General features: G+C 42.4%; 1 protein-coding gene across 2 annotated transcripts in view; it reads left to right on the forward strand.

The window, feature by feature from the left end:
• The window catches only part of LOC310872491 (netrin receptor UNC5C-like), a 264,096-nt gene that overhangs the window by 701 nt on the left and 245,470 nt on the right, over nt 1-17,925 (forward strand). The window lies entirely within an intron of this gene.

Raw genomic sequence — 17,925 nt, forward strand, 5'->3', positions numbered from 1 at the left:
CCATTATAGCCATCATCACAAGATGCTCGAGGAGAGCTATTAAAGAACACGACCATCCACGGCAGTGTCGCGGGGTCACACCGTGATAAATGCCTTAGAACTTTATATACAAATTTCGGTTATGATTATGAAAATATCTTAGATTTTTTTTTCAAACAATCTCCTGACTCCTGCGTAATGCGCGCTGCGCCACGGAGAATGCGCGGCTTCGTAATTTCACTTTGCCTGGCATACAAAAACATAGGCTACTTTGATTCGTTAACGTAATGAATAAATTAAATGCCTTTTCCGAAACTGGGCTATGTTACAATTTCTTGTTAATTCGGTCTATAGTGTATACTAGTCTGTATGACACGAGTCTTGCAGACTATTCCCACTGCCACATTTCTCTCATTGCCCATGGGAATATTTCACCATTGAACAGCCGATGTTTATACTATTTAATCAATAATGGACTTTTGGGGATATGCTTTGAGTGGCCTTGCAGCGACATCTGATAGGCTACATTGCATTTCGTCGCTGACAGAAATGTAGAGAGTAGAATCGAAAATCGAAAGAAAAATGTTTATTTTCTTCCGGGGCATAATTCCCCCTCTTCACGTTAATGACACTGAACGTGACTGTCTCACATTCAGCATCTCCTCGTCCTGCTTTCTTCTGAACGTCTACATAATTCGTTCAGACACACGTTTTCGTTTGATCTTCTTTCATTCATCTCGCCACTTTGAGTCTGTTGCCTTGGTCCAAACAACTTGACTCTTGCGCGCGTGTGTACAGTGTGTGTGTGTGTGTGTGTGTGTGTGTGTGTGTGTGTGTGTGTGTGTGTGTGTGTGCGTGCGCGCGCGTGTGTGCGTGCGTGCATGGAAATAGCTGATCCTGTGCGTTATTATATAATATTAATTGCATAAAACTTTTCGATATAGACAGTAGTTATATGTATTTTGATTAATTGTTTTTAAATGAAATGTGAGTGAGTTAAACTCACTTTGCCACTCGATTTGCCATTCACTTTATGCATGCTCATACCCTCTATTATGACAAGTCCCAGAATAGGGACACTAGGGTTCAAGTGGTTAAATGCTTCCTTACTTAACCCTTGGTCTACTACTGGGTGTCAGTTTAACATAAGGAATTCTGAAGTGTCCTCTGCATTGTTGTAAAACAGCCGCGGTTCTTTCTTCATGGACGCTGGCTCAAAGATCTTCACATTGTGTTCATGATTCTGCTGCTATAAGCTTCTGTGTGTGTCTCTGCTGCCAAGCATTTCAGGTTGCCTTTGTTATATGCTGCTTAATTATGTTTAAATGTGTTTATGTGAGACACACACTCTCAAGAATTCAAGGGTACAGCGTAAACTGTTTTAAAATGCATTGTTGGAATGGATTGTAGACCAATTTAACTATTTTGTTTTGTGCATAGGCCTGTGTGTGTGTGTGTGTGTGTGTGTGTGTGTGTGTTCAGTTTTAAAGAAGTACTAAAGGTACTCCCTCAATTGTGTCTTTTAGGACTTGGATATACACCCTTGTGTGTTGGGTGTGTGCAAGCAAGCATTTGTGTGTGTGTGTGTGCGTATGCATGCGTGCGTGTAGTAGAGGAGGCTGAACAAACAGTCAAAAAAGACACGCACATCTATACCTTTAGGCTGGGTGCTGGATCAAAATGAAGTCGTATAAGAAATGAAAAAATCGGCACACCAATTCAGGCTCCCAAGTTTCTTTACTTTTAATCAGGTAACATACATTATTGAAGAAACTTGGGAGCCTGAAATGGTGTGCCGATTTTTTCATTTCTTATGTGTGTGTGTGCCTGCAATTACAAATGGACCCTTCAGGTATTTGGTTACGTGTGTGCATTCTCAGAGTTAAATGAACACTGAGGATTTTCCATATATGTACGAAGCAAGCTGAACTCAAATGGTGTTTAAGTCTGTGTGTGTGAGAGTATAGTGGCATTATGGCATCGTCACAGCTCCCATGCTGTGTTCTATTATGCTCTGATCCTCTCCCATGGTGCCTTGCAGACAAGCAGGACAACACATTGGCAGGGGACAGATGGGAATTATTGGAACCAAATGGGACAAACTGATTGGCTGGGGAACACACTGTCAATGGCATATTATTGGCTGAACAAATTTTATATGGTAAATTTGACCTGTGTGTGTGTGAGAGAGAGAGAGAGAGAGAGAGGGGGGAGAACAGATGAATGAAGAAGAGAGTTCTCTCTGGGTGGTTTGTAGTAGCTTTGATCACTCTACTAAGACTTGACAAGCTGACTGACTGACTGGTACATGCGAGCACACACACACACACACACACACACACACACACACACACACACACACACACACACACATACACATACAGTTGAATTGTCTGACCCCAAAATATTTTGTGCGTGTGTGTGTCTGTCTGTGCGTGTAATTTTTGCGGTGTGTGTGTGTGTGTACTGTGTATGTGCTCCAACCGTCCTTATATCATGCAAGCGCTAGGGCATTAACATAATAATCGAATAGTCGACTAGCAAAACACTATTCGACACTGTTAATTGACATCCGATTATTCGCTAATATTAATTTGAATATTTCTTTATGATCTTTATGATTTTTATGATTTTTTTCTACAGCAGACATGCAGGCATGCAGCTGTGAGCTCGGTTGTTTTGTTGGTAGTTCGCCAACTTCAGTACTAATCCATTCCTGGCTGATTGTTTTCATATCATAATAGCCTACTGTACGTGGGTTTTGCCGTCACCCTCACTCGTGTAGGTGCGGTGGGCGGCGGAGCGGCGGTGGCACTAGCAGCATTCTTTGGGAAAAGCATAATGCGATATGGCTCATACGCTCAATGGGGACAACTACAGTGTGTAAATACTTTTACTATTGGTGAGTTTATTACTGTAGTTTGTTCAACAAGTTAGATTGGAGACGTGTCGTCGTGTCGTCCGGTACAGTAAAGTATAGCAGGAGTTCCTCCTCACTCTGCCAAATATTATCCAGTTTGGTGACAGTCAAACTACAGTAGCTCTTGCCGTGATTTAATGTTTCTTCATGCTTATCCAACAAAAAAACTAACCGCTATGCCGCACGATCATAGTTATAATAGTCGCGATGAAGTTAAGTAGTTGATCATCTTCATAGCCTGGCAGCCTTGAGCCTGCTAGCTAGAAAACCTAGTATGTAATCATAACCTCCTCCTAGCTTGTAGCTCCTTCTAAAAACCAAAGGAACTGTGGTTGTAACTTATTGTTGAACATTTAGGGTTGTATGAAAAACATTGCATGGTTAATTCCTCCTCCTCCTCCCCGCTCCAGTCTCCAGTCTCCAAACATTGTGAACAACAACGTAGCATGCTATGCTGCTCCGTAGAACGGTCTTGCGCATCAAAAATTGCAGATTTACAAGCTCACAACGCGTCCATCCGTGAGTCAATGTGGACTTGAAACTTTGACTTGAAACAGCTGAGCTAATTTCGGCCAATCAGAGCGGCATTCAGCATACTCTAGTAAGAGAGTGGCGACACTCGCGTTGACTCCCACTGTAACAATGGAATGCGGAAGTGCTCATTCTATCTCAATGGGATAGTTCCAATGTTTGGAACTATAGCCCATAGGTAGTACCCGCTTTGCGGTGAGATCAAAGTGTGTCGCCACTCTCTACTATTCCACTCGGCCTGCATTCACCGGCTCTGTTTTGCTTCACTCGCTGGCTGTTTCAGAACACGATGTTTTAATGCTTGATTGGATGCAATAAATATCATATTTTACCGCCGACTAATCGACTATAAATCGATTTTGATGGTATTCGAGTCGACTATCAAAAATCACGTTTGGTTAATGCCCTAGCAAGCGCGCGTGTGTGTGAAAGAAAGTCTTTGACAGTGTCTGGGGTTGAAGCCCACCCTTCCCCACTGCTTGGAGAACCCCCAGATTTCTCTATCTCTCTCTTTCTCGCTCACACTTCAGCGACTCAAATTTTAGTTCTGACCAGTTCGAGCTTAGCTAGAAGAAATTCTTTCTCGCTCTGTCTCTTTCATTTATTTCACACACATTCTTTTTCTTTTTCTGTATTTTATCTTGATGCATGCAGCTTTTGCATTCATCTACTCCAGGGGTGCCCACACTTTTTTTTACTTTAACAATGTACCTGAGAGGGCTTTGAAATAGCAGTGCTGGTGTTAAATATATGTCAAATGCACTTGGACTGGGAAATAGAGGGGAAAAGGTTTTGTATAAACTTTGTAATGCTACTGACATTTGTGTGCAACATTCTAGAAAACAAAGTAGGCCTATTGCATTGCTGGTTGATGTCAATCAAGTCACCTTAATTCAAGTGAAAGATGCCAATAGTTTCTTTTAATATATTTAAATTATATATATTTTTAGGGCCATGTCATGTGATCTACCTTTGTGATTACTAGAAGATCACGATCTACCTTTTGGGCATCCCTGGTCTACTCCAATGAATCAGACCGGACCAAATTGCACTTACGTTTTGCTATATTTCAAATTCTGCCTCTCATGACTTGGGAATGGGCCATGGGAAATATATCTGCCATCAAAAACAAATAATTGTTGTTTTACATTATTGTCACAATATAATATTATTGTCACAATATTGATAATTTATATATATTGAGATATTTGGTCAAACTATAGTGATATTTAAATTGGTCTATATTGTCCAGCCCTATACTTTTGTCAATTTACACACATTTCTACTTGGATCTTTAGCCAGGAACAGGGTCATATAACAAAGTATACATCAGGCTTTATGGTACCATCATTCACATATGCTACAAAATGGAAGTAAACACAACAAATTACAGCTTGTGCTATTTCTAGAAGCATGTGCCTAAACCCAGCCTATTTGTTAATGAGTTATTTCTTTGTAGAAAGAGTTGGTTCCACTCTAGAAGGTGTGTGTGTGTGTGTGTGTGTGTGTGTGTCAAGAGCCCACACTACTGACACAATTCTGTTCACAAGGGGGAACCCCGTGCTGAGTTTGTGGGTGTGCGTGTTGGTGTGCACACTAGAGAGTGCCACAGAAAGAGTGATACGGGCAGAAATGGAAGGCAGAAAAGAGGGGGAAGAGAAAGGGGAAACTAAGTGTTGTGAAACTGATTCCCAGTGACTCCTGCTGTTAGCCCTAATTCCTTCTAGAGTTGCATATAAAGACGTGGAATTATGAATTTTTCATGGCCAGCGAAACCCAATGCCTCATTTAGGGCTCTCATTTCCATGCATTTCATTTTGTGTGTGCGTGCATGCTGGTGTGTGCGTGCTGTCGTGCGTGCGTGCATGTGTGTGTGTGTGTGTGTGTTTTAGAGAATGTCGTTTGTTACCAATCAATGGTTTATATAGTTCCCATAGGTCCCATGATCTGTACCCACACAATGCAAGAAAAAAGCTAATTTAAAAACAGTTTTTAGCATAGTATTCAGATGTACTCATTTCATGACCTCTTAAGTAGGATTATCTAACTACAATGGAAGGTTTCAAGAGATTTCATGAAACTGTGCCTGGTTTTAAGGTCTTTCTTCCTTGGGAAGATATCTTAAAGCAAGACTTTAATACAGTTCAGTTTAGGTATACTGTAGTTTTAAAGATATTATGTTAGTTTAGACTTGGGGCTGGTGTGGTTAAGGTCTGGGAGTGCGGTTAGCAAATGAGATTGCATGACCACAAGCTCGTAGATTGCAGAAATTGGTTATGCAAAAACATGACCATTCAAATGAGCTTGGTAAGAATAAATAAATGTAAAAGAATAATTCCAAAAATGATATCGCTTGCCAAACAGTAAATTCTTCCAGAGTTCAACACGGACAAACTTAGCTTCTCTTATTTCCACAATGAATGACATATGAAGCATGTGATGTCACGTGATGGACTGACAACCATATATGGAGATCTAAGTGTCTCCATGATGTCACGTGGTGTCACAAAGCGTGACCAATGACCATTTATGGAGGCGTGATGTGATATGTGTGATATCCGGTATTGACATTCCCATATGGGGAAGGGCCCCTGGCAATGTCATCTACGTCGCGACTACATATATTCCCATATCCCCTGATGATGTCATGTGATGTCACATGATGTCACGAAGCATGACTATATATGGGGGCGTGACGGACTAACGGGAAATGCACGCTTTCATAGTAAATTCAAACAAGCTCACAATGTATCCCAGCATGACATGAGAACGTAAGTGTGCGACACCGACAGGTCACTGATTTGGGTTCCATAACCATTGTCTATCATATCACTTTCTCTCTCTCTCTCTCTCTCTCTCTCTCTCTCTCTCTCTCTCTCTCTCTCTCTCTCTCTCTCTCTCTCTCTCTCTCTCTCGTCTCCTACCTATTTCTTCTTCACAGGCACTCCATCACACACCCTTCTTCAGAATCTTTCTCTCTGAAACACACATCCACTTTCTGTCTCTAGATAGATTTGGGTAGTTTAATTAGAGTGGTCTATAAACACTGGGCATATTGTTGTGCTTTCGAACGAGGCACACAAGCAGTGGGGAGGGACACTGTACTGTTTGTGTGTGTATGTGTGTGTGCGTGGCATGGTCAGTCTTCCATGTAAGGCATCTCAGGACACAAGACAGGAATGTGGAGGAAAGCATTGGAGGGAAAGGGGAGAGTGAAGCCACACACTATAGGGAGGGAAGGAAGGAACAAACAAACGAAGGAAAGGGGAAGCAGAAAATGAAGGAAAGAGAGGAAGAGAGTGCCCTGAAGTTGCCCCCTGCCACAATATGCCAGCTGCTCCATTGAAATCTCTCCCTGTATGTATTTGTTTTAAAGCCTTGTTGCTATCCATAGCAGCCAGCCAAGGCTTTTCATGGCCTATATATTCTCTTTATTTGATACCGTAAAACTTCCAGTAAATGGCACAGGCTGCTTTATTTGCTTCAACAACGGCAGACAGCACACGGTGCTTATTGGAGACAAGCTATTACTGGAGACAGTAATTTTTATTTTCTTTTGGTGAACAAACTGGCTTTTTTAGTCCGCATCTCTTGCTTGTCTCTTAGATGCCCCCCTCCAGTCCCTTCCCGTGTCTCTTGGTTTCTGTCTCTCCCTTTTGGATCCATGCCAAAGTACCAATCTGCTGTGTTTCCAGATTTTTTGCTTGTGGCGCTCACATTGGAAACCGCAGACTGTAGACTTTTAGCCTGTGCATTTATTATACATTTTACAGTATCAGCCTAGATTTTGTGTTACTGGCGTCGGACTTAAACCTGGTGAACTCACACAATACAGGTGCCATTTCTTACACACACACACACAGACACACCGCACACACAGCATACACTCCGTTTAGAGGAGAATTCCTTAAGGGCAGACACACGATCAGCAGATGGGTGCTGGGTATTTTGGCTGAGATGTGTGTGTGTGCGTGCGTGCGTGCATGCTCATGTTTTTGAGAAGACTGCTATTTGTGCATTCATGAATTTGTAATTGAGCCACCGCCAAGAAAGGACAACGTGTCATGACAGGGGGTCCACGAGCCCATGGCCCGGGCCTTCTTTGTTTTCACTGAATGCTTATTATGTGTATTATCCTCTGAACTGAGGGCACGAGAGAGAGAACGAAAGTGGATAGAAAGAGTATAGTTGAGACAGAGAGAAAGAGAGAGAGAGAATGTTTTCTTTTAGTAGAGAATTTGACATTCACACTTCTTTTGATCGGAGACAAAGCTGCACTGTAAAAAGCCAATTCATCTCCTGTGCGAGGGCACACTGAGGAGAGGAGAACAGGAGGAGCGATGGTGTTGGAGGAGGAGGGATGGAGCTAGCAGGCTGAGTGCTGCTGGGAAGCCGCCCCAAGGATTAGTCTCCTCTTTCTCCTCCTGCTTTCTCCTTTTCTTAAGCCTGATTTATACTTGGTTGCGCATCACGTCTCGCACCTAAAATAGTCGACCTACAAGCTTACAACACTTTGCAGTGCAGTGCATTGTGAGCTTGTAGATTGGCTATTATCGGTGTGGACCACTGGCACGGAACTAAGTATAAATCGTTCGTTACTCACTCTTGTTTGCTTTCCGTCTCTCTCTCTCCCCCTCTCTCTCTTTCTCTCTCTCTATCCCCCTCTCCCCCTCTACCCGCCTACCCGCCCCTTCTCTCTCTCTCTCTCTCTCTCTCTCTCTCTCTCTCTCTCTCTCTCTCTCTCTCTCTCTCTCTCTCTCTCTCTCTCGCTCTCTCTATATACACCACCCTGACAAAAGTAACTTTCTTTTCCTCTCCGTGACGTTCGGTGCCAGGGCTGTCTGGTAATCTAGGAGGCCATCTGAAGGAATATGCAAAAACCTGAAACCATAATTACTATAATCGGCACCGTAACTTCTTGCCTCCTAGGCTTACGTCTGTGCTCCACACACAAGAGTGTGTGCACATGGGCACACACGCACAGACATGCACGCACACACACATACACACAAACAAGGGCAGTGCCTGTTTGAAAGAGGACATTGTAGTGTTGTAGGAATCAGTGAAAAAAGGGATTTAATGCACGTAAAAAGGTTTTGAGTTGCCTGCTCTCCCAGTGTAGACATGATGTAATTTACAGCACAGGCTGAAGGGAAAAACAAGACACACAGTCACACACACACACACACACACACACACACACACACACACACACATAATATTGCACACATAATATTGTGTACTACAACCCTTGCTCGGTTCCAGTGGCACCACGTTGGCTGTAATCGGAAACTGTGTATTTTTCACTGCAGCTGACAAGATTACGTGTAAGCAATTTGCTTTTGATTCATTTGAGGGCTATTTTCTTAGTGCCTAATGAATATGGGAAGCTACTTTGCTGAGAATGCACAATCGTGTGTGTGTGTGTGTGTGTGTGTGTGTGTGTGTGTGTGAGAGCGCAAGTGAGCGAATGTGTGCAGATGCACACGCATGTGCAGATGAAATATCACATTGTTATTTTCCAGAATTATCCGTGGACACAGCATTTCTTCCCCCAGAGGAATACAGGTAAGATGGCATTGGAGAGAGGGGGGGGGGGGGGGGGGTAATAGTACTTGCTTCTTGGCTTCTACAAGTGTTACAAGTACAGATGGAGAGAGTGGGTTTAAGCAAGGTCTAGCGACAGCCCTGAAAACCAGGAAGAGATGAGGACAAATGACATCATCAAAAAAGGCAGATTTATAGGTTCAAGGTCCCCCCCCCCCCCCCCCCACACAGTGCTTCAGTTATGGAACTGAACTATTCACTCTGTAAAGTCTAGACCAGTCTTGGCTCCACACTCAGTGTTCTTAACTAGCCCAGGGCTAAAGACAGGGTTAGGAGGCTGCTTACCGTAACTCTGGGAACCCACCAGAAAGAGCGTCGCTATTGTGCGTGGAGGTTTGTGCACGGTTGTTCTCGCCAAACCTGGCCACAGCGGGAGGTCTGGTCAATGTGGTTTAATGAGATCGGAATTGGAATCGCCTGGATTGGGGGAAAGAATTGTTCACGTCCACGTGCAAGTTTATAATTCAGAATCTTATTTTGTCAGCTACTGTAACTTGCCCTCGTCTCCTCGCCATCACCCAATGATTAATAACCAGAACTGTACAATCCATCTCTCCATCCATCAGGCTCCCAGAGAGCAGAGACAATTACGTTTTGACCAAAGAAATGACACAAGGCATTAAAAACATGATCAATCATTAATCAGCATCATTAATAATTGTGACTAGGAAAAAGTGCCATTTGGGTGTTTGGTCCCTTCCTAACTCACCCCCACCCAGTTGTGCTAATGTGCTCATCATCTTTGAGTGTAATCTGTTTTGATCATATACTGTACATGTGCGTGTGCAATTTAACTACTTACAGACAATTTACAGTTACTCCCTCCTCACCCAAAAAAAAACAGTATTTCCCCTGGCCCTGGAGAAGGCAGTATAGAGCAAGCCATGAGTGAACACTGAGGCAGGTAGATGCCAACTCATCTATTGTCTTTCCCATGACCTTTGTTGATGGTGATTGAAAAAGCCAGCATGACACGATCTTCACTCTGCTAGTGTCTGGGTGTAAAGGTCCTTGTAAAGGTCCTTGCTGGCAGCTCAGTCCTGGTGTTGTGCTGTGCTGTTTTAAGCACCCTCAGTAAAGCCTTTGAGCGTGAATGGAGCATCTTCCACCCTTAACTCTTTTATTGCGGCTAGCTGTTAGCATAAATCCCAGTTCCCAGTGCCACCATCAGCTTTCACTTTAAAGAGAAGGAGTCTGCAACCCGTCCCAAACATGAATGCACGCACAGGCACATACTGTAAATGCCAAATTTGTATGATTATAGGTGTCAAATTAATAACCATGATTACAGTATTCAGCAAAATTATCAGGATCAGCCCTATATAAAACATATGGACGCTGGTTCCCCTCAGGCTATTATGCTGCTTCATTTTTAATATGAGAGCTTAAATGTTACTGCACCGCTTCATTTTATTACTGTTGTCACCTCCCATCCCCTCCTTGTTCTATATTTGTTTTTTGTGTGAGAAATGCTTTATGGACATTGTTCTGCAGGGAAATCATTTCACCACTCTCCTCTTGAGCTACATATGAAATGTGAAATGTGAATGGAAACATGACATATTGCGTTGGCATAGTCTTTATATTGGAAGTTAATGTCATGGCCGCAATTTATTTATTTTTGATCAAAACAATCTGTCGTACAACGGTGTACCAGCCCTAAAATAGCCAATACTACAAGCGCTTGTAGATCTGAATGACGTTCGTCATACCACAAAGTATAAGAAGCAAATATTATAGGGCGTTTATAGGACTTCAGAGACCATAAGTGAAGGATTTCATATCCCTGTAAATATTGGTTTTCGAGGAATGACAGCTAAAAAGCCCTGCCCCCCAACTGAGCTGCACTATACTGACATTTAACACCATGGCTGTAACCAGACATCTCGTTTTGAAATAAACTGTTTGCAATACTGTTTATTGAACGATCCATGCAGGGAATTATTATGGTACTGTAATATCAGACTGCAGTCGGGAGGGAAAGACGGCTGTTATGAAAGGTTTTAGTGTGACTTACAGTAGCTCAACACTGTCCTGTTTTGTGCAGGTGTTCATAATATCACCATCACCCCGCTCAGGTTTATTTCCATTGATTCCCACCGACACAGTCTCACTGTTTTACTGTCTGTTTGTGCATGTGCGCGTGTGTGTGCACGCATGCTCGCTTGTTATCATTGCGCCACTGTAACCTCTGTTTTCTCCATGCTGTATTGTCTTACAGCTGGTATTGATATTTATAATGACCTTTAGGATGACTCTCTCTCTCTCTCTCTCTCACTCACTCACTCACTCACTCACTCACTCACTCACTCACTCACTCACTCACTCACTCACTCACTCACTCACTCACTCACTCACACACACACACACACACACACACACACACACATATAACCTAAATGCCATTTCTAACTGTTTTTAAAACTTTTTTCTAAAGCAGAAAATATGTGTTCTACAAGTCAACAGCATGCCACACTGAGACATGTTGTGAGCTTGTAGATCCCCCTAATACAGACAGGAAATGGGGAGAGAGAGACAGAGAGTGATATGCAGCAAAGGCCGTCTTGATTGGGACTCGAACCCGCGTCACATTGTCAGGCTGCAATGGAGCCTAGGTGCTCGGACCGATAGGCAGCTATTTTTCACTAGCAAAATGTCATGTGACACGTCATGCGATGGTGTATAATTTAGATATTATCTGCAGAATGTTTGTGGCGTGAATGATCAGATAAAGTGCTGCCTTAAGGCTGCATTTCCCCCCCTATCGATTATGATTACATTAAAGATTAACACTATGTAGAAGATGGGAATTGTGATACAGTATGTAGATTGGTCTCAGAACTAGGGATTAAACTGGATTAACTAGGATTTTTAACTAGGGCTTTCCTGGACAAATGGATTGATTCACTTCCAGTTCTGCATGAATTTCATCTGTGATTTGCTGTTTGTTTACTGGTTGTTGCCATCATCAGCTCTTCTGCCCAAGGCACAGCTGGTGAAGTGATGCAGAAGTGGTTCTTAAACACACAGACTTGCTGTCCAATGATATATGACCCAACTGGACCACCAATAACTCATAACAAGAAAACACACACACACACACACACACACACACACACACACACACACACACACCTCCTCAAAAAATAAAATAAAAATCAATTTAAAAAAAAGAAAAGAGAACCCCGGTTTGCTCGTATAACATGATAAATTTGTTGCAAGTGTACCAACTGCACAATCGCGTCATTGTTTCATACTGGTTGAAGAATGCCTTGTGGTATCTACTGTACTATGTGGCATGTGGCCATCTGTAAGCTATATTTTGTGTATTGTTGTCTGGCAGTGACATCATCCACACAGGGGTTACATTTCTGCCACGAGACGAGTGGGAGAGAGAGAGACTTATATCATCATGGTGTCACATGGAGGTTATTTTACCACATGAAAAGAACATGAAGTAGCTGTCTGCCCTGGAGCCCCTCTGTCCCGTCAGTCTCATTTTCTATCATTCTGCCCTCATTCTCTCCATCTTGCTCGGACGTTCTTCCCTCTCTCTCACTTTCCTTCCTTCCTGGGGGAAACTTTGAACAAAAGACATGAGGAGAAAAACTTTGCTGGAGTATTTGGAATTTTCTTGAATTTGTTTTGTGTTTTCCCCCCTGTCTTGTTCTGAGAAATGTCATCCAAACCCAAGGAACAGTTTCAGAAAAGAACTGAGCAGCTGAGTACAACCAGACAAAGCCCACGGCTCCCTCTGGCTTCCTCCAAATCCTTGTATTGTTGCACTGGTTATTTGTGTAGCGTCTTGATTCAGGCCTTCCAGGGTTTTGGCTTATCTGTGCTCTGTGCTGAGGTCATCAGAGAAAAACCAGGAGAGGGCAATCATTTTGGTGTCACCTTGCAACTCATTAAGGTTTTACTTTTGTTTTTACTTAAATGAGGCAATACTCAATGGTTGATGACAAACATTTATGATTGATTTTTATAACTGCCTTTTTTCAACTGCCTCATTCCATTGCCATTTTTTAAACAATGCAGTGTATACATTTTAGCCTGCCCATAATGGTGAATTATTATAATATTAGGAATATTATTCCTATGCCAAAAATATTAGGAATCATATATTATTAAAATTGGCTAATGGGAGGGCAGACCACAGCCACGTCACTATGACCAGAATGCAAGAATTAAATGAACACAATGGGGTTGTCAAAAGCAATGTTTGGTCCATCGCAAATCAAGCCTAAAAGTAACCCTAACGTAACCTCAAATTCCCTAATCCTAAATGCCTAATGCTAACCCTGGCCTGAACCCTCCCTGAATTGGAATGATTTGCTGTTCTGCCTCTAATATAAAACTGCTACTAAAGCACCTCAATCAATCACACTGTGTGACAAAAGGAAGGAAGTAAATTGAAAACTAAAGCTAAAGTTCACCAAGTGTCTTAAAGTTCATACATTAGGGCTATTCTATGTCAGGATCTATCTGGAAACTGTGGCTAGTCGATACTCTAAACAACACTCTAATCAGTGCAAACAAAAGAGATGCTAGTGTGCTGTTTTAGACCAATGTTGCAACCAATTTGTCTGTAGAAAATCAATGACTCTAAATTTATTATTTTCCTGTGCTGGTTACTTGGAATGTGTTAAACAACCAACGCATGCATGCACACACACACACACACACACACACACACACACACACACACACACACACACACACACACACACACACACACACACACACACACACACACACACACACACACACACACGTCTCAGAGGTCCAGTTAAGTAGACATTCAATCAGTGAGGACCTTTTCCTGCATCTATTATGTCAGTGTTTCTCTCTGTCTTTTCTCCATCTTACACACACACACACACACACACACACACACACACACACACACACACACACACACACACACACACACACACAGGGACACATTCTTACTCAGAGTGTCTGTCACATGGCAGAATATTGATCGCCAGTGTTGTTCTTGCGCTGCTGGTTAAACAAGACAGTAATAATGGAGCAGCAGTGTTTAGCCTGTCTATTGGTCTGTGACTGGCTGACATTGATTGTGGTCCTTCACGTCAAGGAATGCATCGGTGTGTGTGTCAGTGTCTTTATGGATTTGTGCCTGTGTGCATACCCGCGAAATGCATGTTTATGGCGGCTTGTGCTTTTTTGTGTGGGAGTAAGGCAGCACATGATTATGGCCGTGTGTGTGTGTGTGTGTGTGTGTGTCAAACCTTTGCCCCGATTATGATTAATAAACTATTTCAAATGATAATATTTGTAAAAAATAGCAGGTAACAATTTTGTATACGGTTTAGTTGATTATAAAACCACTCTTAGTTTTTTTGTTTGTGTTAATTTGTTGATATAAGAAATAATATTAAAAAAATATAAAGTATATTCTTTGTATTATGTTATGTATTGATTGAAAATATCGGTTTTGATGTATTTTAGATTAATTGCCCAGCCCTATAGTGTAAATAGTAAATACATATCTGCTGACAGAAAAGTCAGAAGCCTTAAGGAGGAAAGCATGGACTGCCAGATAAGTTTTCTTGCACCTCACCTGTCTCCAAGTTCTCTTTTTTCCACTGTGTTTCAGAAGGTAAAGGGGGGGAGGGAGAGAGAGAGAATCATCAAGGTCTACTGTATTTCAACTTGAGGAGCATCATTTCAGTCATATTTCATAATGAGTTGGTTGCATCCATCCATAGAGCATCCTCAAGGCGCTGCCGCATTGTTCAGTAGATCCTGTTGAATCCTCAAGGCGCTGCCGCATTGTTCAGTAGATCCTGTTGAATCCTCAAGGCGCTGCCGCATTGTTCAGTAGATCCTGTTGAATCCTCAAGGCGCTGCCGCATTGTTCAGTAGATCCTGTTGAATCCTCAAGGCGCTGCCGCATTGTTCAGTAGATCCTGTTGAATCCTCAAGGCGCTGCCGCATTGTTCAGTAGATCCTGGTTGAATCCTCAAGGCGCTGCCGCATTGTTCAGTAGATCCTGTTTGAATCCTCAAGGCGCTGCCGCATTGTTCAGTAGATCCTGTTTGAATCCTCAAGGCGCTGCCGCATTGTTCAGTAGATCCTGTTGAATCCTCAAGGCGCTGCCGCATTGTTCAGTAGATCCTGTTTGAATCCTCAAGGCGCTGCCGCATTGTTCAGAAGATCCTGTTTGAATCCTCAAGGCGATGCCGCATTGTTCAGCAGATCCTGGTTGAATCCTCAAGGCGCTGCCGCATTGTTCAGTAGATCCTGTTTGAATCCTCAAGGCGCTGCCGCATTGTTCAGTAGATCCTGTTGAATCCTCAAGGCGCTGCCGCATTGTTCAGTAGATCCTGTTCATTGTTCAGTAGATCCTGTTCATTGTTCAGTAGATCCTGTTCATTGTTCAGTAGATCCTGTTCATTGTTCAGTATATCCTGGTTGAGCTGCCTGCCCTTCACCCTATAGCTATAGTCACAGTCAAAAGGAATCTATTACCACACATTTGGGTAGAATTTGGCACACATGATCCGTGTTTTGCAGAATTAATTAATTGGGCTGATTTTGCAACCGTTACTTGATGTCCACACACATCAAAGTGGGATATTTCAGCTTGAAATTGTCCTTTTGAAATTGTTTGCAGGCGATCTCCAGAGGCAGAACTTTGAAGTTAAATGTTATTGTCAGGAGGCCTTTTACTTTGAAATGTTCAAGCTGAAATGGCACTGATTCACTCTTATTAGATCAACTTGACATTGACCCGTCATAAGGGATGAACATGTACAGTATATTCATGGATCATAGCTGTCACAATAAACAATATTTAGACGTAAAAAAAAAAGACGTAAATCCAGAATCCTTCTTGTGCATATTAAAGTAGCCTTCAGTAGAAATTAACACATGCTATTCTGTTCTTTTTTCGTCTAGACTGTATTCAATGCATTTTACCTTTCCAGTGATTCCAAGACAGTTTAATATACAAGGTCATTTAGTCTGAAAGTTTCATGCTGAAAGCCTCACAAGTGCTCATAAATAATTCATGGTCGTATCATATTGAAAAAGCTCCTTCATTTCCATGCCAAAGCTCCGTAAAGGGGGAAATACAAAACACTTTGGCACCAGATAATGAATCATCAAGGCATTTTGAACTGACATCGAGACCACATAATGTGAGGTATACTTTATCATAACAAATGGTCTCCAAAGCATCTCGCACATATTTGATCTCCTCTCATATCTTGGGCTCAGTTGGTTGGAATTGGTCTCTCTGAGACTGGGCATCTTCATTAAAGCAAATCCCAGCTTTCAAGAAACGCAGACATAGCCTACAAGGCACAGACGGAAACACAGTCCCAGACTGACCGGTGTATGCTTAAGACAGTCCTGATCAGACCAAGCAATTGTCTTGACTTACTGCGACTAAGGTGACGGCTCATATATCCAAACAGAAAAGTCCTATCTTGATTGCATTAAGCGATGTTAAACGACGTTAAACTCACTTTGCCACTCACTTTTCCACTCGATTTGCCATTCACATTATACCCTCTATTGTTACTGTATACCCCCTTTAAAATTTGTATACTGTTTTCGGCAGGTTTTGAAATGTGGGAAAACCTAGAGAAAAATGCTTGACTAATGATTAGTACCACCAATGCCTAAAATGGCTCACAATGCGTAGAAAGATTGTAGATTGGCTACTTTTGAACAATGTTGAATAGGTCTGTGTTTAAATATAATACATTCTACTTAAATGTTCTCAAATAGAAACTTTAATCAAATAAAATCTGTTGATTAGATTAGAAAATGTTACATTACATTCTGGCATCGCTCAGGCAGGGCAGGGTAGTGGGATCTTGTTGGATGATGTTTGAGGTTTCGTGCATCTCTTGTGCTTGAAGATATAGTGGATTCCGCTGTAGTCTCTGCTTCCTCTCTCCCTCTCTGCTTCTACCACTCAGCAACTTCTCTCCTCCAACCGCAAGGGCCATATAGTACAGCGGCTAACAGCCATATTGTGAGAGAACCTTTCACTTGGTGATACAAGCGTGAAATTTGGCATGAACATGCCTCTGGGTCACCTCTTTAACTTTTTTAACAGAGCCAGCGAAAATATCCAATATTTCAAGATGGCCGCCAACTAAAAAAGGCCTTTTGTGGCGGTTCTGGACAACCATGGGTGCGGCCGACTCGAGACCGGGCACTGCACTCCCTGTGGGTGTGTGGAACGTGTGTGTCGAATTTGAAGTCGGTGGGGCGAACGGTTCTCGGGTTACGTGGATTACAGATGTACACACGCAAACAAAATTCGTGCAATATAGCAGATCATTGGAACGGTTGTTCGCTTGGTGATACAAGCGTGAAATGTTCATGACAAATGTCACGCGAGAACCGTTCGCCCCACCGACTTCAAATTCGACACACACGTTCCACACACCCACAGGGAGTGCAGTGCCCGGTCTCGAGTCGGCCACACCCATGGTTGTCCAGAACCGCCACAAAAGGCCTTTTTTATTTGGCGGCCATCTTGAAAAATGACCGCCATATTGGATTTTTCGTTGGCTCGGTTAAAAAAGTTAAAGAGGTGACCCAGAGGCATGTTCATGCCAAATTTCACGCTTGTATCACCAAGTGAAAGATCGTTCCTATTATCTGCTGTACTAATAGGCATTGTCCCCTGGGAGAGGTGTGTGTGTGTGTGTGTGTTAGAGAGAGATAAAGAAGAGCATAAGAGAATGAAAGATTTTGATTATGCATATGCAACATAGTAGGGCATTAACATAATAATCGAATAGTCGACTAGTCGACTAGCAAAACACTAGTCGACACTGTTAATTGACATCCGATTATTCGCTAATATTATTTTTAATATTTTTTATGTTTTTTTTGTT

Source organism: Protomyctophum parallelum, assembly GCF_964188405.1.
Source record: "Protomyctophum parallelum genome assembly, chromosome: 15".
Classification (NCBI taxonomy): domain Eukaryota; kingdom Metazoa; phylum Chordata; class Actinopteri; order Myctophiformes; family Myctophidae; genus Protomyctophum; species Protomyctophum parallelum.